The sequence below is a fragment of the Moschus berezovskii genome, chromosome 7 (genome assembly GCF_049115385.1).
Source record: "Moschus berezovskii isolate FMDL1 chromosome 7, NW_MosBer_1.0, whole genome shotgun sequence".
Classification (NCBI taxonomy): domain Eukaryota; kingdom Metazoa; phylum Chordata; class Mammalia; order Artiodactyla; family Moschidae; genus Moschus; species Moschus berezovskii.
The window spans coordinates 70,046,466-70,067,883 of record NC_142466.1 but is presented as its reverse complement, the minus strand read 5'-3'; the positions used below and the strand labels follow the sequence as shown (position 1 = coordinate 70,067,883).

The window sequence follows — 21,418 nt, the reverse complement described above, 5'->3', positions numbered from 1 at the left end:
TTCATTCCCATCTTGTAGATGAGGATGTTGAGTTTGGATAGGTTGAGGGACTCACAAATCTCACTACCGAGAAGCAGAAGAATCATCATTTGAACTAGATCTGCTGTGTTCCAAGCCTGCACTGTTCTAGCCACTGCATCCACACCTTTCCACAGAATCCCCTAACTTCATGGCCAGAAGGAGACCTCCTCGTCCAGACCTCTCATTTCACCTCTGAGGGAGCTGGCTCAGAGAGGAAGTGACTAACGGGAGGGAGGGGCTCTGGGAAAAGGGGGTCCAGGTCTGCCACTTCCCAGCTGTCCTCCTTGCTAGAGACGCCTACTGCTCATTTCCCCAGCACAGATGTACCTGACACCCGTGTCCGGATCCCGTCTCTGCTACTTCCATCACCAGGACACTTTCACAGCTGAGAACTCATTCAATCCTGGTGCCACACCCTGTAAATTGAGTCTTTTAACTAAAACCATTTTATCAACAAAGAAACTGAGGGATGGCTTAGGCCTTGACTCAGAATCCCTGTCACCGGACCCCAGTGCTTCCATTGCACCACACCACCTCTCACCTAACACTGAATTCTGTCCCCTCCAAATTCTTACGTTGAAATTCTAACCTCCCCACCCCACCTCAGTAACCCAATACCATGTTCCAATGTGACAGCACTCGGAAAGAGGGGTGTTGCAGATGTAATTAAAGTTCAGTGAGGTCATGCCAGAGAAGGGTGGGCCCCTAATTCAATAGGATTGGTGTCCTTATGAAAAAGGGAAATGTAAACAGACAGGCACACAAGAAGAGCATCACGTGAAGATGAAGGCAGAAATGGTTCTACAAGCCAAGGAATACCAAAGATTCCAGCAAGCCACCAGAACCTGGGGAGAAGCCTGTAATAGAACCTCAGCCCTTGGAAGGAACCAATCCTACCAACACCTTGATCTTGGACGTCTGGCCTCCGGAACTTTAAGACAATAAATCTCTGCTTTTTAAATCACTCAGTGTGTGGTACTTTATTATGGCAACTATAGCAACTAATACAATCAGCATCACCTTTCTTGTAGCAGTTTGTGGTTTCAGACCCCAGTGCAAACAAATACAAACAAAACCCGTGGCTCATCTGTGAAATGACTGATGGAATTTTCCAGAGTAGAGAAAAACAAAACCTAGGAAAAGAACCAACTTATCAATAAAAAAGCTGGGAGTAATTGTTAATCTAAAACAAAGTAATTAAAAATAAACAAAAACCAAAGTTGACTCAGCCTCCATTTCAGGAAGAAAGCAGAGATCCATGCTATTAGTGCAAGTCTGTGCCTGTGTGGGTCTATTTGTAGGAGAAGCCTGTGTATGTGACAGCTGGCTTGATAAGAAAGGACTTGCTTCCCAAATACAGAAAAGGCCAGTGCTATCCCTTTTTCCAAGCATGGCTCAGCTTGACCTGATGTCTTCCTCTGACCAGACCCCAAGACTGCAGTGTTCAGACCATAAATGCCTCCCCCCTTGATTCATTTGTATTTGTTTCCAAAGAAAGCACAAGCAACTGATGATGCTCTGGTACAGATGAAAAAGAAAAACAACCCTTCCTGAAGGCTCTCAGAGAATAACCTAATTTGGATTTTCCTGAGTAGGAAGCCAGGAGAGGCCCTATGATTTCCATCTCAGGGCCAAGAGGACCCTAGTGAAGGGTTCAGATGCTTCCAGACCATCACAGAGACATCTCCAAACTAGCATCTCTCAGGTGGGCTGCAAAACACATTTCTGGTGCTCAGACAGGGCCTGTGTTGTACACAGTTGCACAGGACTCTGGACTCCCCTGACTTCGGTGTGCTTGCTACGACAGAGGTCTGTCAGCATGATGGTGAGGGTGCAAGCAGAGCTACCCTGTCCTCTGGACCATGAAACCACATCTCTGAGAAACCTCTCCTAGAATTGGAATGTCACAGAGCAAAGTTTGGGACACACAGCCTTAGATTCACCTCTGGGTCACATGAGGGACAAGAAGGGACTGGGGGAGAGGACCAGCTGAGACAGGTTTGGGTGCAAGCAGCTTGCACCCTCACCATCGTGCTGATGGACCTCTGTCGTAGCAAGCACATCGACAGTTTTGAGAAGTCGGGGGGAGTCCAGAGTCCTGTGCAACTGTGTACAACCCAGGCCCTGTCTGAGCACCCATGCTTGATTCCTTAGCCAGTTGACCATTTTCCTAGATGGTCTGCACTAAAATACTTAGAAAAAGTCATGGACGGACCCTGGAGAAGGGACAAACTGGAACAAGGGAACAGAGAGGGGAGAGAGGAATCCATGTCAAAGCAGTTGGGGAAGAAAGGAGCTGGGAAGAGGCGAAAAGACGTGTAGGTGGCGACGAGGGGCCTGCTAAAAGGGGTGGAGCTGGCTGGTGGCACCTTCAGATGCCCTCCTGAGGGCTGCAGTCAGTAAAGTTCCTGGAGAAGTCTCTTAGTGCACACAGGAAAGTTACTGTTCCTCTTACACACTCCGAGGTGCCAATGAATTTAAAAATCGTATTTCAGAGGATTTAAAAGGCCCTTTCTAATGTCAAATGTCCTGTGAACAGAGTGACAAGGCATTTCATTAAATAAGCTGAGAGGCACAGAGAACCCCTAAGGTAAACTATGAAGCTGTCGGCTTCCAGCCACACTCATCCACTTGGCTCCCAGGGGTGGTTTCTCTAAACTGAGATTCTTCTCCTGTGTTCAGTGACGTGTGAAAACTGGAGGTCAGGGAGAGACACGGTGGGAGGGAGGTGAAAACACCGTGTTAACAAGAGCCCACTGAAAGCTTGGCTTTAAATGATGGCTTGGAAGAGAGGGTATTTTACAGCTGTTAGTAAAAGCCTCTGTTTCCTAGTAAGAGAGGTGTCACAGATGGACACAGCCTGAGATTCACAGGACTTTGGCCAGAGTGCTAGCTGAGGTGGTAACTTGCTGGGGTGACCCTCGATAAATCCCTCCCCTCTCCTGGGCCTCTGTTTGCTCATCCGCAAAATGAGTATAAATGGACCAGGAAGTTCTGCTTGTAACCTAGCCCCCAGGAGTGGTACTGCCCTCTGCTTACCTCTTACACCCTCCCTGGTGTTTACACTGTGCTCAGGGGAGACCTCAGGTTCCGAGAAGCTTCTCCAGACCCCTGCAAGGGGGTTAAGTGGGAGAGGCTAAGCAAGGGTGGTTCCCCAGTACTGCCTGATTTATTGGGGGTTCCACAGAAGATTGCTCTGACAAAAGGATTCACCTACTAAAATAAAAGGTTGATAGCCACTGGACTGAGTTTCTTCATCTGCACAGTGAGAGGATCACAGTACTCAAGCTCTGAGTCAGGGCAGCCCCTGGAGTACCCATAGGTGCTATGATGATGCTCCTGCAGCAAGCAGGTAAGGGGCAAAAGTCTGGGGATGGGGCATGGTTAGCATGGGCACCGCACCGATCACGCACATTATTATGAGGCTCCCATGGCTACTGCCACTGCTGGGGCTGCTACCTTCCCCCCTGCATCCCCTACACTCTCATCAGACTGCCATGCCCCCAGGTAAGGAGCTGTGTCTTATCCTTATGGTCCTGGTGCCTAGCCCTGCACCTGGGGACGGTGTTAGTTGGGCACGCGTACACCTGGGCTTTGATCTAGTGTCTTGGGAACTTGGGCAAGTCCCTCTCTTCTCGGGTCCTCTGCTTCCCCATCTTTAAAGTGGAAAGATCTTGGAGGGCTGGGAACCCAAGAGGGGAGGGATGGGCAGGAAGGGGTGATATTGCTGCCTGCCTTACAGATGGGCTCCTGAGCGACAGCTGGTGAGAAAAAGACCAATTAAAACACGACCAATTAAGCTCGACCAATTTAAAACACACTTAAAAACGTTAGTCTTCCAAACCCTGTGTATTTTTACATGAATGGCACGTCTGGCCTCCCAGCTTCTCAATGGCAGGAACCTTAAGCTGCTGCTAAATATGCAAAAAAGAGAATTTACCACCTGTGCCAGGGAGTAAAAGTTGGCAGGGTGGACAGTAAAAATGAGTGGGTCGAGCACTGAGGCCATCCCTCAGGAAGCTTCAGGAATGGAAGCTCTGGAAGCAGTCCCTGGAGTACCAACAGATCCTTCCCAGGAGGTGGGCACAGTCACATCTGCTGATGGCTCCTCCAGCATCTGCCCCAGGGGACACTTGGGCAGGAGGTGCTGGAGCTGCATCTTGATTTACAGACAGCACTTCCCCGAGGTCGGGAAGAGCTGAGTCACAAGTTCAAATGAATGTTTTCCAGTTATACCATCTTGTTATTTCAGCCACAGGAAAGGGAGGTGGGTTTACAAAACAAAGCTGATTTCTCACAGCCTCTCTCTTATGTTTTTGACTCTTATTCTGTTTGGGAAGACATTTTGGCTACACGGGATTTAAGCCCGTGATCCCTGTGCCTCTCCCTTCCATTGGGTCTGGGACACAAGAGTGCCTCAGATGTCCCCTGTCCCTCCCGCGAGAGCAGTCTCCCCACTGCCCTCCTCCCCAGGGCACTTCTGGGGGCAGCAATGCTTTACACCATATGACCCCCCTGCCTCCCCTGATGACTGGACAGAGTAGATGATGGGTTCAAGGACAGCCAATCCACTGGCTAGTCAATGACCTATGCGGTGGCTTGGATTTAAAAAAAAAAAAAGGTTGGATGAATGAGCCCCTTCATTTCCTGGCATTTTGTACTGGTTCCTGAGACTGTTCCAACAAATGGAGGGGCCTCAACAGAAGAAATTCACTGTTTCTCAGAAGTCCAGAATCTAGGTGTGGTGGGGTTGGTTCCTTCTGGAGGCTCTGAGGGAGAATCTAGATAGTGAGTTGAGAGATGGGCAACACGGTGTCCCCAGAAGAGCCCTGTCCCTGCTCCTTGGGTCTGGATGGCTGTAGCTCATGCTGGATTACCATCAGACCCTCGTCCCGCCACCATCCGTATGAGGCCCAGCCCCTCCTCACGCTGCCTCGCTGCACTCAGGCTGAGTCCCTGCTCCTTGCAGCCTAACAAGTACGTGACTGTCTCCATCTGCCTGCTTCCTTTCTCCCCACTCCTTCTCAGGCTCCCTGATGACAGGTTCTTCTTGGCCTGCCTGTTCTCCTGGCTACTGCCCTCTGCTTACCTCTTACACCCTCCCTGGGGGCTATCTCCCAGGTGGGGGATCAGTGTCCAGTGATAAGCTGATGACCTTCCCATGGTCTCTCCAGCTCGGGCTCTGCTGGGCGCATCTCCTGGAGCCCCTCTGGCTCCATGAACCCAGCCCTGAGTGTGGCTACCTTGCCACCACCACCACCTCCTCACCCTGCTGCCATCAGCCACCCAGGCCAGACACCTGGGGGTCAGCCCAAAACCCTCCCCTCGACTCCCCCAGCTCTGGTAGGTCCCCACACCTATCAATCCTCTCTCTCATTTATTCTTTTGAATGTTGCAGCTTTTGTTGTTGCTGCCGTTTGATTGCGGTAAAATGCACAACACAAAATTAATTTAACCATTTTAAATGTACATTTAGTTCTATAGGATTAAATACATTCATGCTGTTGTACAACCGTCACCACCACCCATCTCCAGAACTTTTTCATCTTCCCCAATGGAAACTCTGTCCCCATTGAAGCCCCAAGCCCCCTCCCCCTCCCCCAGCCTCTGAAGCCACCATTTTGCTTTCAGTCTCTACCAATCTGACTACTCTAAGAGACTCGTCTGAGCGGAATCATGCACTACTGTCCTTTAGTGACCGGCTCCCATCTCTTTATCCTTCTACGTATCTGTCCCTCCTCTCCCTCGTCATGGCGACTGCCTATTTTGGATCTGTGTTATCACAGCAGGCTCCCTGCCTCGGTTCTCCTACCTTCTGTCCACATATCCCTCAGCCTCCAAACAATGCTGGTGAAAGTCAGTTCTGATGCTGCTCCTGAGTTGAAGCCGCCTTGAACCGTCCCCATTATGACAGATGGAGGGCCAACTCCCCAGCTTGGGGCCTGAGGTGCTCGGAGACCCGGTGGGCTCTGTGCCGCCCCAGCTTCCAATCCCCACAAGGCCCTCCCTTTCCAGCTGCATCCACCACCCCTCCTGAGCACCCTGACATTCTGGGTCCCCTCAGCCTGAACGCCCTCTCTCCACCTCCGTACTGGAGAGCCGAGGCCTCTCTGCTGTGCTTCCATGCCCTGTGGAGGAGACCTTGGCCCCCACACCCTCCAGCCCCGAGGCTGGACTGGGGGCGGGGCGTGGCACCCAACCTGACCAGCATCTTGAGCGCAGCTCAGACTGCAGACGCCGTTATTGCAGGTCATTCGGGGATACAGACGCCTGGAGCTGGGGGGACACCTGAATTCTAGCCCAGGCCAGTGACTGCAAAGGGAAGAAAGTCAACTGTCCCTTGACTGGATGGGGCGGGGTAGGCTGTGGAAGAGGTAGACAAGTGGGTATTGGAAGGCTGCGGTGGGGCTTGCCTTCCTCAATGTCTACATTTTGGAACAGCGTCATAAAACATGAGGCAACAATTACAGCAAAACAATTTCAAAGTGCAGATTAACTTTGCAGACCAACACAACAAAACTAACACACCACTCTCATGCCTGCAGTTTCATGTCCCCTTGCAAGGCAAGACATGAGTGCCTCGCTGTGTTGTCACCTGTGATTGGGTCCAGAGAGACAGGGAGAAGGAGAGTGCTAGACCGAGAGAGCCAAATCTCCTGCATGAGAGCCTGAGTGCTCACCTCACCCTGAGGAGGGACTCTCCCAGCCAGGGTTGGCTACAGAATCCACTGAGTCCAGCGCAAAATAGGACTGTGGCGTCCTGAGTTCAAACAGGAAAAGACTGCCATTAAAAGTACCAAGACATAAAGTCTCCCCTTCTCTCCTGGTCTCTGTCCTGATCTGTCACACTGTCCTTAACACTTATGATTGGATATCGTGATGTACACAGGTGCCTGGGTGCTGTGACTCAGTGCATGCAGGCCAAGCCCTCTGGCTGCCAGCTTCCCTCCCCTGTCCCAGGTGGGACACACATGCTCTGCCCTGGTAGGGCACCCACCAGTCGGGCCAGGTATCTCCCTTTCCAGTGGGGCCACTGTCCAATACCCAGAGATGGGTGATCCCCATGGTACCCCAACTTTTGCACCAGGACACTAACTGCCTGGACCCAGGGATGATGAGAAGGCTGTCTTGCCGAGCTGCCAGCTGAATGCACTGGGGGCAAGAGCCCCGGTAGCAGCTGGGTGGGGGTCGGGAGGGGGAGGCTGTTTGGATTTGGGGGTGTCAGGAGGCCAGGCAGCTGGAGTCTAAGAACCCATCCCCAGGAAGCAGATAGGCAGCAGGAGACGGGACCTCATGTAAGCTCAGACTCAAAGCCCCGGTGTGTGCTCCATTGTCCACAGGGCTTCACTTAAAAATATACATCCAAAAGTAAAACAAAGAATTTCAAGAAAATGACTCACAGGGTACTTCTGAGAGCAGGGGTCCATACAGCTGTACAAACTGCAACCCGTTCCCAGCCCTCTTCCCAGGACACCTCCCTCCCTCAAGGCCCCGGGGCTAGACTCAGTCTTGGCTCACCTAGGAGGGTCCTTTCCTTCCCTAGTATCTTCCAACCCATTGGAATCTCCAGTCCCTGGAGTCTACAGGAAGTTAGAGACATTGCACAGTGGCAGAGGGACATTGGGATAGGAGTCAGGGGACTTGACTACCAGTCCTGACTGTGGCTGAGGGCTTGCTGTGTGGCCTCAAGCAAGTTGCTATACCTCTCTGGATCTGTTTCCACAACCTAATTCACTGTTTACTGAGCACCCACTTTGTGCAGGGCATAGAGGGCCTTCTTGGGAGAGACAGAAGTTAATAGGAGAGTCCCGATCCTCAGGAAGCTTACAATTAAGTTGGGAGGATAAGACCCACATAGAAATTCCTGAAGTGGTGTCACATACATCCTCTCTTCACCCACCACCCTCAGGGGGAGGCTGAGCTGATGATAGGTGAAAGTATGGACTAGGGGTCACACAGTCCTGGGCTGAAATCCTTGCCCTGCCTCTACCTGGCTGGGCAGACTTGGGCATGTCACTCAGTGCCTCTGAGCTTCATGGATCCATTTGTATGGTGAGGGCACAAACTGATTTCTTTCTTCTTTCTCAGTCCCACAGAGCTACAGCCCAATAAGCCTACCCAACAAGTGTTAGAAGGATGGTCATGGCTGGGCAACCATGAGGAAGGTTTTGCGGTTCTCCAGAGACTGTCCATTCAACATAAATCAATGTGGGACCCCAGAGCCACGGTGTGACCTCAGTTGCATTAATAAAGTTATGGTGGACAAAGTAAGCGCATGATGGTCTTGCTCAGCTTCAGGCTGGAGCTCAGCTCTGGGCCCCAACTCTTGCACTGGGGGTGTGCGATTTTTTTCTTCTTTTTTAATAAGGCATTGCCTATATACCGGAGAAGGCAATGGCACCCCACTCCAGTACTCTTGCCTGGATAATCCTATGGACGGAGGAGCCTGGAAGGCTGCAGTCCATGGGGTCGCTGAGGGTCGGACACGACTGAGCGACTTCACTTTCACTTTTCACTTTCATGCATTGGAGAAGGAAATGGCAACCCACTCCAGTGTTCTTGCCTGGAGAATCCCGGGGACGGGGGAGCCTGGTGGGCTTCTGTCTTTGGGGTCACACAGAGTCGGACACGACTGAAGTGACTTAGCAAGCAAGCAAGCAAGCAAGCAAGCCTATATACAGTCAAGTGGGCAGGTCTTAGGAGCACAGCTTGCTGAACATTCCCATATGCATACACCCATGCCAACACCACTCAGATGAAGATACAGATCATTTCTAGCCCAACAGAAGGCTTTCTCATCCCCATCCCAGTTCATCACCCTCAAAGGTAACTAGCATTTGAACTTTTAACACCATCTAATAAACTGGCTTTGACTATTTTTGAACATCATATAAATGGACACATATATTGGTTATGTTCTTATGTCTGGCTCCTTTCACTCAACATTATATCTGTGAGATTCATTCATGCTGTGTGTTAGAGTGTCAGTCTTTTTCACTGATGTGTAGCATTCCATTACCTGAATCATATAATTTATTTACTCTACTGTCAATGGACATTTAAGTTATTTCCAGTATTTGGTAATTGTAAGTAGTGCTGTGAATGTCTTTTGGTAGAAATAGTCACTTATTTCTGAGTATGTACCTGGAGTAGAATTTCTGGATCTCAGAGTAGGCATATGCTTAGTTTCAGAAGATACTATCAAACAGTTTCCCAAAGTAATTGTATAATTTTACATTCCCACCAGCAGTGTTTGAGCAACCCAGTTGTTCCACATCCTAGTCAACTCTTGGTATTGTCAGTAAACTTCCATTTTAGTCATCACAGTGGTGGGTGATTGTGTCTCATTGTACATTTCCCTGATGGCTAAGGATGTCAGCTGAGCATATTTCATGTGATTCTTGGCCACATGGGTGACCACTCCTGTGAAGTGGGCCTTTTCTCTTGAGTATTTCCAGCTAAGTCCAGAGAAGAGGGGCAGGGTGTCATATGAAGAATAGCTGAAGGACAGAGGGAACATGGTCACACTCAGCAAACTTCTAATGGACTGACCTGGGGAGGAAGGAACAAAAGTGGTCTATGGATCTCAGCGTGCAGAAGACACAGATTTAAAACCGAGGTGACCAGGGCGTGGATTTTTGATCAGCACAAGAAACTGTCTAAAAATAAAAAATGTCTGAGGAGGAGCTGGGCTGATTCAGGAGGTGGTGAGTACTTGTTATGCTAGGCATATGAGCAGAGAGCCTAGAGCCCTAAATGAGGTTTTCCAGGGAGGGCTGACGTCTTGACTGATGGCGGGTTTGGGGAATTGACAAGATGAGATTATAAGGCCCCTCAAGACCTGGTTCTATTATGAAAGATATGTTTGGGGCCACTGAGTAGAGAACATGGAAACTCAGAGATGATCAGTTCTCTTTTAAAGACTTGTTTTCTGGTTTGTTTGCCTTATTCTCTCTGGCTGATCTCATTCTCTTACTCACAAGGGGCCTTCTGAAAAAAGCAGGGCAACAAAACACAGCATTTGACTCCATCACTCTCTGCAGTGGCTATGAGCCAGATCCCAGTTCACATGGAGCCTCCAAGGTCCAAACTTCAAAGTGGTCAACAGGTTTAAATTAGAAAAGTGAGTGTATGTGTGTGTGCACCAGTGTGTGTTTTCATTCTGCACCTCCTGAGGTCATCGCTGTGTCTGAGTCACCACATGAATCATTGTAAGCAACAGTGTTTCAGGAAAAGATGCTGAACCCACTGCCCTGTCCCAGCTGGCCGGTCCACCTGCCCTGCAAATCCTGCCATACTCCACACTATAGTTCCTTCTTCTACCTCTCTGAAACTGCCCTGACTCAGGCCACCATAATCTCTCACCAGCCTCTTGCCCTAACCCTAACCCATGACGTCTTTCTCCACACCAGCTGCAAAGGTACTAGCAAGCTAAATAGTTAACACCAAGGGAAGGGGCCATCAGAGTTCTGTCATCAGAAGCATCGTGTTATTGTACCTCCTCTACCTCAAGACTGAAAGCTACTTGAAGAAACATCCTTGTCTCCCATGGTCCATCATAGAGTCCTGCCTCTCTCAGGGGCTGAAATCAGGTTTGTTGAGAAAGTGAATGAGTGAATGCCTGGCATTATTACTGGCACTGACAGCCATAAAACAAAAGCCTTGGTGGAATTAAAAGTTGGCTTGTAGAAAAGCTTGCGAACTCACTCCTATTCTCACTCTCCAGTTCACACCTGTGGACTTTGTCACCTTGCCTTACAGCTTTATAGGTACAGCTTTATGAAGCACATTTTTGTATCTTCTAAAAAGTCAAGATGAAAAAGTAGCATGCGCAATGCCAAAAGGCAAGCTGTGGGGGGAAATATTTGTTGTACATTGAATAAGGGCTAACCTTTTTTAAGAGACAAGAGTTCCTAAATTGAAAAAAAAGAAGAGCCCAGCAAAAATATGGGAAGAGGAAAAAAACAGGCAATTCACATAAAAAGAAATACAAATGGCTAATAAACCTATGAGCAGAGAATGAAATCCACCCATAATAAAAGTAAATCAAGAAATGAGACATCAGTTCTCCTCTATCAGATCAACAAAGATAAGAAGTGCCTTGAATGTTGGGTGATGGGTGGATGGATGGAGGAAAGAATGGAGAGAGGGGAGGAAAGAGAAAGGGAAGATTGGAGAAAGGGAGGGATGGACACACTGATGCATAAATGACTCCAAGGGAAACAGGAAAGGAAGACATACATTCTGGTTGAAAGTAAGACAAATAAGGAAGACTTCATAATTTGGGACCATTTGAGTTATATCTAAAGTATGAGTTAGATTTATGAGAATCCCTGGTGTTCACAAGATGTGGAGATCAACATTCTCACACAGATTAGAAGGATGCTTTGGTGCACTGTCTCTCAGGACGGATTAAGCCACATCCACCCAAATGCACACATGTTTTAACACAGCAAGTCCACTGCTAGGAATTTATTCTGCTAGTTTAATCACTGAATTGTACAAAGATATACATTCAAATTATCTGGTTATTATCTGAAAGTGAAAGTTTCAGACACTCAGTTGTGTCTGACTCTTTGCGACCTCATGGACTATAGCTTGCCAGGCTTCTCTGTCCCTGGGTATTTTCCAGGAAAGAATACTGGAGTGGGTTGCCTTTCACTTCTCCAGAGGATCTTCCTGACCCAAAGAGTGAACCTGGGTCTCCTGTATTTCTGGCCAATTCTTCACCATCTGAGCCACAGAATAACCAGAAAACCAGAGAATCTGGTTATTATCTATATTATCCCCAAATTGGAAACCACATAAAAATTCATCAATAGGGCAAATGAATTATAGTGCAGATGTACAATAGGATGCTACTAACACCATCCTTGACGGAGAAGGCAATGGCAAGCCACTCCAGTACTCTTGCCTAGAAAATCCCATGGATGGAGGAGCCTGGTAGGCTGCAGTCCATGGGGTCACTAAGTCGGACACGACTGAGCGACCTCACTTTCACTTTTCACTTTCACGCATTGGAGAAGGAAATGGCAACCCACTCCAGTGTTCTTGCCTAGAGAATCCCAGGGACGGGGGAGCCTGGTGGGCTGCCGTCTATGGGGTCACATAGAGTCGGACACGACTGAAGCGACTTCGCAGCAGCAACACCATCCTTGAGGCTACCATTGCCTGTTATGTCAAGGTACCTTCTAATTACAAGCATTATTCTATATGTACCGCAAGCTTGGCACAGTGCCAAACCCTTTATGTGGATTATCTCATGCAGTCCTAATAAGTCTGTGAAGTAGGTACTTTTTAACTCCCATTTTAGTTGAAGAAATGGAAAAGCAGTAATTTGACTGCAGCAGTTTCCTGGGGCTGCCATAACAAATTACCGCAAACTGGATGATTTTGAACTCCAAAAATTCACCCTGCTGCAGTTCAGAAGGCCAGAAATTGGAAATTGAGACATGGGCAGGGTTGGCTCCCTCTGGAGGGTCCCAGGGAGACTCTGCTCCATGCTTCTCTAGCGTCCGGTGACTACCAGCAACCTTGGGCATTCCCTAGCTTGTACCTGCATCCCTCCAGTTTCTGCCTCCATGGTCACACCGCCTTCTTCCCTGGGTCAGTCCACTCTATGTCTCATAAAGACCCCAGTGATTGCATTTAGGGCCCTCCCCAACCCAGCAAGACCTCATCGTAACTCATTACATATGCAGAGGCTCTATTTCCGAAGAAAACCTCACCTTCTGAGGTTCTGGGTGGACATGACTTTTCAGGGGACACTATTTAACCTACTATAGTGGCCTAGGTAACAAGGTTCATAAGTATCAGAGCCGGGACTTGAATCCAGACAGGCAACCTGTACTCATCGCCGATGCTCCACACCGCCTTCTCATAATAGCACACACTTTTCTGATATGAATAATGTTCCAGATACTGGCTTAAGTATTTTGCCTATAATAAGTGAGTTCCCACAACAACCCCACTTCATACATGTGTGAACGGAGATCCCCACAGTAACCCTACATTATAGATAGGGAAACTGAGGCACACGGGGTTGTTACCCGAGTTTACACGGCCAGTAACTGACAGAACTTAGATTTGAATCCAGGAAGGTATGTTTATAACCACTATGCAAAACTACCTCCAAGACTCTGAGAACCAGGGCTAAGAAAACATTTCTTTCTCCTGAAGGACTGGTGTTTTTCAACCAGACATGACGTGGCCTCTAATTCATCTCTTCTCCCTTTCCCCTTTGGCCATCATGATTTATCTCAGAGCTGATTGGAATGTCCATCTTCAGCTAGGACATGAAATAACTCCTCTCCTTATTCTGTGTTGTGCATTTTGAAAGGCCTTCAGAGTGACCCATGCATTGACAGAAATGACATGCAAACTGTTGTGAGCATGGGTATATTCATTTTTCTGGAACAAGGGTCCATGACTCCCACCAGATTCTCAGAGTTTCATGATCCTAATTTTCAAGTTTTCTGCCACCTCTCCCTCCTCTCTTCCATTTTTACCAATTATGTGACTGGTGTGGGTTTATTTTAAGCAATCTCATAGCCTTTTAATGGTGTAAGTGAAATGGAATAGAAAAACCATAAACAAATGTGCTCAATACTACCATTCAGTCTGACTTTTTAAGTCTTCCTGGATTTGCAAGGAGGAAGTCCGCCTTCTGCGCTCCCTTCTTTCTTGTCTTTCAATGGTTCTGAGGCAGGAGTTGGGTTCCCACCCCTGCACGGGCCAGGTGCTCACCCTGGGTTCATAGATAGCAAGTGTATAAGTGATGCGCACCGAAAAAACCCAATCAGACACAGGAGCCTGGAGTTCTGGCACTCAGGAGGGATTCTAGGCTGACCAGGAACGAGGCAGCTTGACATAAAAGCCACTTCTGGACCTAAATTTCTCTGAAGAGGAAAAGAGAAGGCAGGAAGGTAGAAGGTGGAAACAACCCACAGCTGCAAGCCTGACCATTTCAGCAGCCTGCCATTCCTGGGGCTTTCTCGTTGCCAGTGTGCTCAGGACATGTGACCCCACCATGTGCCCCAGCACCTGGCCGCAAGGCCCTTCCCCAATCCCCTGCCCCCATGCTAGTCTCTGCCCCGTGCACATCTAATTACCCGGGTTTCCCACATGCCCCACAGCACACCACACGCCTTGGCCTTGTCATGCCCCTCACACCCTCTATGTGACAAAAACAAAACCAACCAACCAAACAAAACAGAAAAAGCCCTGGATTTTTGATTCGGAGTCAAGGCTTAAATTAATTCATTTGTAGATTTTAATAAAAGCACTATCTTAATGCAATGGCCCATCAAGTTGGACCATACAGAAAGCTGATGCCTTTGACCCAAGAATTGATGCCTTTGAATTGCCGTGTTGGAGAAGATGCTTGAGAGTCCCTTGGACAGCAAGGAGGTCAAACCAGTCAATCCTAAAGGAAATCAGTCCCGAATATTCATTGGAAGGACTGATGCACCAATACTTTAGCCACCGGATGCAAAGGGCTGACTCATTGGAAAAGACCCTGATGCTGAGAAAGATTGAGGGCAGGAGGAGAAGAGGGCATCAGAGAAATGAGATGGTTGAATAGTATCACCGAATCAATGGACAAGAGTTTGAACAAACTCTGGAAGATTGTGAAAGACAGGGAGGTCTGGCATGCTGCAGTCCATGGGGTTGCAAAGAGTCGGTTGCAACTTAGCAACCGAACAACAAAAAAATGCAATCACCAAGAGAAAACTGAGAGAAGTCATGGGCACCTTGGTGCCCAAGGTTTGGTGGTCAGAGTATGCAGGATGACCCTCACATTATGAGATGTGCGTTAGCCCTTATTATAAATCATTAAGCTTATTATTTAAGAAGCTTATTAGAAACTCAGAGTTCCAGGCCCCCTCCTGGGCCTACTGAGGCAGGATCTGCATTAACAACATCCTAAGAGATTCTAATGCTAGAGACGCACTAGTGCAGAACACAAGGACTCCAATTTCTCAAGTTTACTAAACCCTGGAGAGCACTTGGGTTTTTCTCCAGGGAGAGCACACCTGAACTGGATGACCTGGAATGATTCCTATTGGGGTTCACTGGGCTATCTACAAAAAGGGGTTATTATACCAGCCCTTCCTCCCTTTACAGGGTAACTGTGAGTTTCCAGTGAGATCGTGGGTTCATTCCATTTATTGTGAGAAGGCTGAAAGAGATTGCAGGGTTGGTGGGGAGCAGAACAGGTGTGGTTTCTGCCCTCAGGGAGCCGACACGGTGGTGGGATGGGAAAACACATAGCTGTGTAATCGTCATGGTTACACAGGGCTTTCATTTGCTTATCCTTATTTTTTTTTCCCAAGCTAGCTGCAGAGAATTTTTATTTATTTAAATTGGAGGCTAATTACTTTACATTTGCTTATTCTTTTACATATTCATTCATTCAGTGATCTGTCATCAATTAAAACATAAAACACTCACACTCTGCCCAGGGTTGAGCTCTGAGTTCAACACTGGGGAAGCAGAAATAAATGAGCCATAAACTCTTGCCTTCAAGGACCTATCAGTCTGGTCAGAGATAAGGATGCAAGTAGCTGATTACACTTAGAACTCACCATAGCTGGGGCTGTGGGAGCACAGGTGAAGCAATGAGGAGCTCTGCTTTAATGGAGGATTACAAGTTTGCTGGGAAAGATTGTGGGCAAGAGGAGAAGGGGGCGACCGAGGGTGAAATGGCTGGATGGCATCACCGACTCAATGGACATGAGTTTGAGCAAACTCTGGGAGATGGTGAAGAACAGGGAAACCTAGGGAGTTCATGGGATGGCAAAGAGTCAGAAGCGACTTAGCGAATGAACAGCCCAAGTTTGCCATACAGATAAGGAAGAGGACAGCATTCCATACAGAAGAGACAGCAGGGGCAAAAGCAGCAAGGCATCAAGTCACAGATGTTTGCACCATGAAGGTACAGAGAACTGGGAGAAGTGTCAAGAGAGGGCTTTGGAGAAGTAGCTTGGGGTCAGATCTTTGATGGTCCTGGTGATCAATGCCAAGGAATCTGGCAAGAAGCGGGGAGTCCCTGAATAGAGAGGAATAACACTGTCTAAGCTACGCTTTATTAATACAAAGATCTTTTCACAACAGCATGAGAAGAAAACACTGGGGCAGAAAGACTCTTAAGAGGCTCTGACGTTAGCTCAGGGGAGAGATGGCAAAGTATTCGACTCGGGTAGTGACTTTGGAGACAGACATGAAAAGAACAGATACTAAGTAAGGTAGACGGACAGGACTGTTGACCAAATGAATGGGGTGGTGAAAGGTAGGGAGGTTTCTGGCTCAGAGCCTGGGTGAATGACGTTACTGTTAACCAAGGGGTGGTAACACAGGAAGAAGACTGGGTGCTGAGCCTGAGTCAGGCCTGTTCGGTGTCCAGTGCATTTGGGACACCCTCTGGCTTTGTCCAATAAGCTGGAGCCATAGATGCCTAGAGCTGAGAAGAATGGTCCAGGCTGGGCACGTGAATTTGGGAGTTTGAGTGTCGAGTGGGAGGTAGGAGCCCTGGGAGTGAACAGGACAGTAGGAGGGTATGGGGTGAAAAGGAACAGGGTTGAGAGTGGCACTAAGATTCAAGAGACGGCAGAGATGAGTCCAGGAGGGAGGCGGAGTGAGGCTCAAGACCCTTCCGCTCATCACCCACTAGAAGCATCTCCCAGAAATGGACCTCTCTAGAAGCCCCAGAGTGAGTGGGGGCCGGGGCTGGGGCCCTAAGAACAGAGACAGAGGCAGATCTGTTTTTCTCCAAGAGAAAACAAAAGGATGTAAGAAAAGGAGAAACAAAAGAAATGCTTGAGCTTGTTTAGTTTATCAGATGAGAAATGATCTGGATCCAGCACATCCTAACATTGAAGAAAAACTCCCAGGCTGTCCTAGGTTGACTTCAATGAGCTCACTCTTTCCTATTGTTAAAAACAGAGAGTCTGGTCTTATCGTGATTAATCAAAGGAGGATTTTACACAACAGAACAAGAAACAGGAAATGGTCCCCCAATCCTGCCACGTGATTCATGTTTGTGGCTTTAAACTGGTAATAGCGCCTAGTGGCCAAATAATTGATCACTTGGTGTTCCGGCTTTAATCGAAAAGTGAGATGGCCTCTTTAGAAATGTTGGCAGCCTGGCTGGCCCATTAGTATGACCGAAAAATCAAAACATTGCCTGGAAAAGGCCATTATGCCTGGGCTCAGCAGGAGTCATCAATAGATGATGTCATTTCAGAAATAAGCCAGCCAAGGTCACAAGGCCTCTGGCAGCATCAAACGACCCTTCGTGGCCCATCACTACCCCTCTTCACAGATACTAAAGTCTCCCAAGGGGACACCAGGTTCTGAGCCAGGACTGGCTTCATTTTACCCTTTCTTCGCTCAGCCTGAATCTAGAGGAATGCGATGTTTGAGAGCCTGTGACATTCAGCAGGTGGTAAAGGAAGGCCCTCAGCCTCCCATGCACAGTCCCTCAGATGCACTCCTCTTCCTCTTCCCCTCTCTGGGGTTTGTGGTCTGGCTCAGCCTCTTCTCACACTCCTCAGCCTGGAAACCCCTGCCTCTCCTGTCAGCTCCTACTACCTTCTCTCTCCCTGCATTCTCCTCCGAGCTTTTAGAAGATCTGTGGGCTCTGTCTCCACATCCTCAGCTCCCATTAGCTTCTTTCTCCTCTCGCCAGCGTTAACAGCATCGCAGGTACCAAGGGACCAGGGACTTTCCCTGAATCATCCCCCGACACCAATCCCCACAGAAACCCATGTGAAATGGGTGCTCTTATTATCCCCATTGTATGGAGGAGGAAATGGGCTCAGACAGGTTGGGCCACTGGCTTCAGTAAAGCAGTGGCAGATCCTGTTTTTGAACCCTCTGCAATGCCCTGGCCAAAGTCAGCCACGATGCCTGCCAATCACGGTGGCCCTTTCCCAGCCCTCATCCTCTCGGTCTCTCTGCACCAACTGGCACTGCCAATCTCTCTCCTCCCTTGGCTCTTGGGAGCCAGTTTCTCCTTGCTCTTTCCTTCCTCTTCACAGGGTGGGTTCCCCTGAATTTTATACCTGGCACTTCACTTTTCTCACGATATAAAATCTTCCAAGGGAAACTCTGAATCCAGTGGAGACATCACGCCCACTTTCTCAAGGACACTCCAAGTCAGTGGCAGGCAGGGGGTCCTAACATCCAGGTCGGCCTGTTACTCACAGCTGCCACTACCTACTCCTAGTTGTGCTTTTTGCTGAGCAGCAGGAAGCAGCCCAACCCCAGAGGAGGGAGAAAGTGTGAGACCCTGATAAGGTGGGGCAGAGGCTATTTTTAGACAACACAGGCTTTCCACTTAAACTCAGGAGTCAACATCTTCTAAATGGTGGATCTGTAAGGCTGGTTCATTAAACAGAATTAACACATCAGAGTGACAGCACTCTTTGCCCTCACTCTGCCTACTTGATGTGCCGCTGCAATTGAGGAGAACCTTACTATTTGTCTCCATTTCTTCTTCATTCTATCTATGAGGCTTGAAGATGGCTTTAGGGGAAAAAAAATGATCCAAAGTAAAGGAGAAACAAAAACAAAGCTTCCGGATGAGGGTGCTGTTGTCTGAGTAAGAGAAAGTCCTAGACGATAGCAGACCAAAGAAGGGGGGAGCGTTGGTGGGGTGCTCCCGGATCCCCAAGACCTGCCTGAGCAGCAAGCGTAAGAGTGAGAAAGGCTGGTGGAGACTGTCTGGCACGCCCAGTAGTGTGTGACCTTGAGCAGGGGGCTCTGTGTCTCTTCCCCAGGAACAAAATGGTTGTCACCACTGGGGGAAAAATGGGAAGTTTCCGGGTGCCCCCGCGGAGTGCCTAGAACCTGGGTTAGGGTCTGGTTTTGTGATTCGTACAGGGAAAAGCTTAGGCCAGGTCATTTCCAAGGGTCTGAGAGAGCCAAGGTCAAGGCCAGAAGAGATGGGGAGAGGGAGGAGGTGTGTGCAGGGCTCCGAGGCAGCATCATAAGCATCATACAGATGTGAAAACAGAGGGCAGACAGCAGCCGTACTGGAGCCTCTAGCCCTGGCCAGTTCACTGGGTCTAAAGCTGTTTGACTCACAAGCTTCTCTGCGAAGGTGATGGCTGCCACCCAGCAGAGATGTCCATAATTACCATGGAGCTTGATTCCTGGCAGTATATGGCCCAGGCTTTCCGAGGGTCCTACTAGGTCTAGTATAAGATCCGAGTCAGAGGGACCGGCAAAGTCGCCAGTCTCCGCAGCCCCTCCGGATGTGTGTGTCTGTGCCCCGTCCCAGGCCTGGAGCTGGTGAACACGTTGGGGGAGAGCCGGCGGTCAAGAGCGCGCCCTACTGCTTTCGGCCCAGCCACCAGCTCCAGCGCGGAACCAAACCCTGCCCCCACAAATAGGGAAATCGAGGCCCAGAGAGGGAGGAGGCTTATCAAGTCCACCCAGTGGGTTGATGATACGCGGGGCGGGGGCGGGGGGACTTTTGCCTTCAGGCTCTCCCCCTCTTCTCTCCGCCTCCAAGCGAAAGGCGAGTTCCGTGGGGCTTTAAACCTTGTCTTTTCCAAACTGGGAAACTTTTCCTGCCGCAACCAGGAGCAGCGCAAGCCCAAGTATCAAGTCCACCTGAGCGCGTAGGCGCCCCACTCCCACCTGCACAGCCTCGGCAGCCGGACCCAGGCTGCGCCCGAGTGCCGGCTCGGCTGCACCTGTACCCGCTGGGCGCCCGGGGCGCCTGGCCTCGCCGCGGTGGAATCGAGCGCGCGGCGGGGACGCTGGCCCCGCCATGACCCCAGTCCTCTGGAGCTCCCAGGTCCTTCTCCCATTTACAGATACGGTGCCAGGGTCCAGAGAGAAGGGCGCCCTGGCCGGGGCCACGCGCGCCGAGTGGTGGGGACGCGAGCGCCTAGCTCCGGACCCAGACACCCAGCTCCCCAGCCCCGGAGGCAACCCCAGGCGGCGGCTATTTATAGAGGGAGCCACGCTCAGTCCCTCTTGGCGGCTGCGGCGGCGACAGCTGAATATTTTGCCCAGATATGGCTGGGGCCCCGGCGCGGGGGCAGGGAACCCCGCGAGCACGAGGGGGACCCCTGGCCAGTAGGACGCTTACCGAGCCGTGGAGCCGCGGGGGCCGGCGGACGGGCGCGGACGGCGGTTGGGCGAGCGCAGGCGGCCGGCGGACAGGCGCGGGCGAGCGGAGCGCGGGGCTGGACGAGCTCCCGGGCGGCCGCGAGCGGGCGGGCGCTGTGGGCTCCGGGGTAGGAGCCAGGGGCGGGCCCGGCTCTGCGTTGTCACCGCGCCCCGCCCCACCCGCCCGACTCTCCCTCCTTACCTCTCCCTCCACTCGGGGGCGCCGGGGCGCAGCGCACAGTCCCCCGCCGGGTAGGGACGTCCGCTGGGGAAGCGCGGAGCAAGGGCTCCAGCCGCCTGGAAGATGGGCTTCTTGGCCAAGTGGGTGCACGTAGCCTCCTGTCTTCGTTTCGGTTTCCCCACTTGTACCAGGTAGTTGTCTAGAAAAAGGTGGGCGGATTTCATTCCTGCTGGGTCTAAGACGTAAGAATCGGTAGGTCCTCGGGTGGAGCAAAGCCAGCCAAGCGGTTGCTACACCTTTACCTGCTTTAATTGAAGCAACGACCCATCCCGTCTCATCAGCAACCCAGCTGAGCCTTGTTTGAGCCCAAGCTTTAGTCACGAACAATTTGTGAACACGTAGTTCCAACAGAGGTACATGGTTAAAATAACCACAACCACCCAAAAAAGCTCCACCTGTTCTTTCTTCCTACAGCACTGTGTTTAAGGTGTACAGCATAATGGTTTGATTTATAAACATAATACATTTATTATCACAATTTTAGTGAACATCCATCATCTCACATAGATATAAAAGAAAAAAATTTTTCTCGTAATCAGAAATCAGGATTTACTCTTAAAAACTTTCACGTGTTAAGTATATTTATCCTGTACATTTTATCCTTAGTACTTACTTATCTTACAACTGGAAATTTGTACCTTTTGACTGCTCATCCAAACCCCGCTCCCAAAACAAAAAATGTTTTTTCCTAGAGTTTCTTTTTGATGTATAATTGACCAACAACATGTTAATTCCTTTTGCACAACATAGTGGCTAGATATTTCTATACATTTCAAACTGATCACAAGACCAGTGATAATGTCACCAAAGACATTACATAGTTACTAAATTCCCCACGTTGTACATTTCATACTTTGCTCATTTATTTTGCAGCTGGAAGCTTGTGCTTCTTAATCTCCCTCTTCTATTTCTCTCCTCCCTCTATCCTGCTTCTCTCTGGCAACCACCTGTTTGTTCTGTCTATAACTCTGTTCCTGTCTTCTATTTGTCCATTTGTTTTGCTTTTTTAGATTTCACATATAAGTGAAATCG

At 49.5% G+C, this 21,418-nt stretch overlaps 1 protein-coding gene across 2 annotated transcripts in view; it reads right to left on the bottom strand.

Annotated features, from left to right (window-relative positions):
• The window catches only part of TMOD1 (tropomodulin 1), a 93,807-nt gene extending 73,528 nt beyond the window's left edge, over positions 1–20,279 (bottom strand). For both annotated transcript variants that reach the window (XM_055427105.2, XM_055427103.2), the window contains exon 1: positions 20,126–20,279. The gene's annotated coding sequence lies outside the window, so the exon portion shown is untranslated. The remainder of the gene's footprint in view (positions 1–20,125) is intronic.
• Between the last annotated feature and the right edge of the window lie 1,139 nt (positions 20,280–21,418).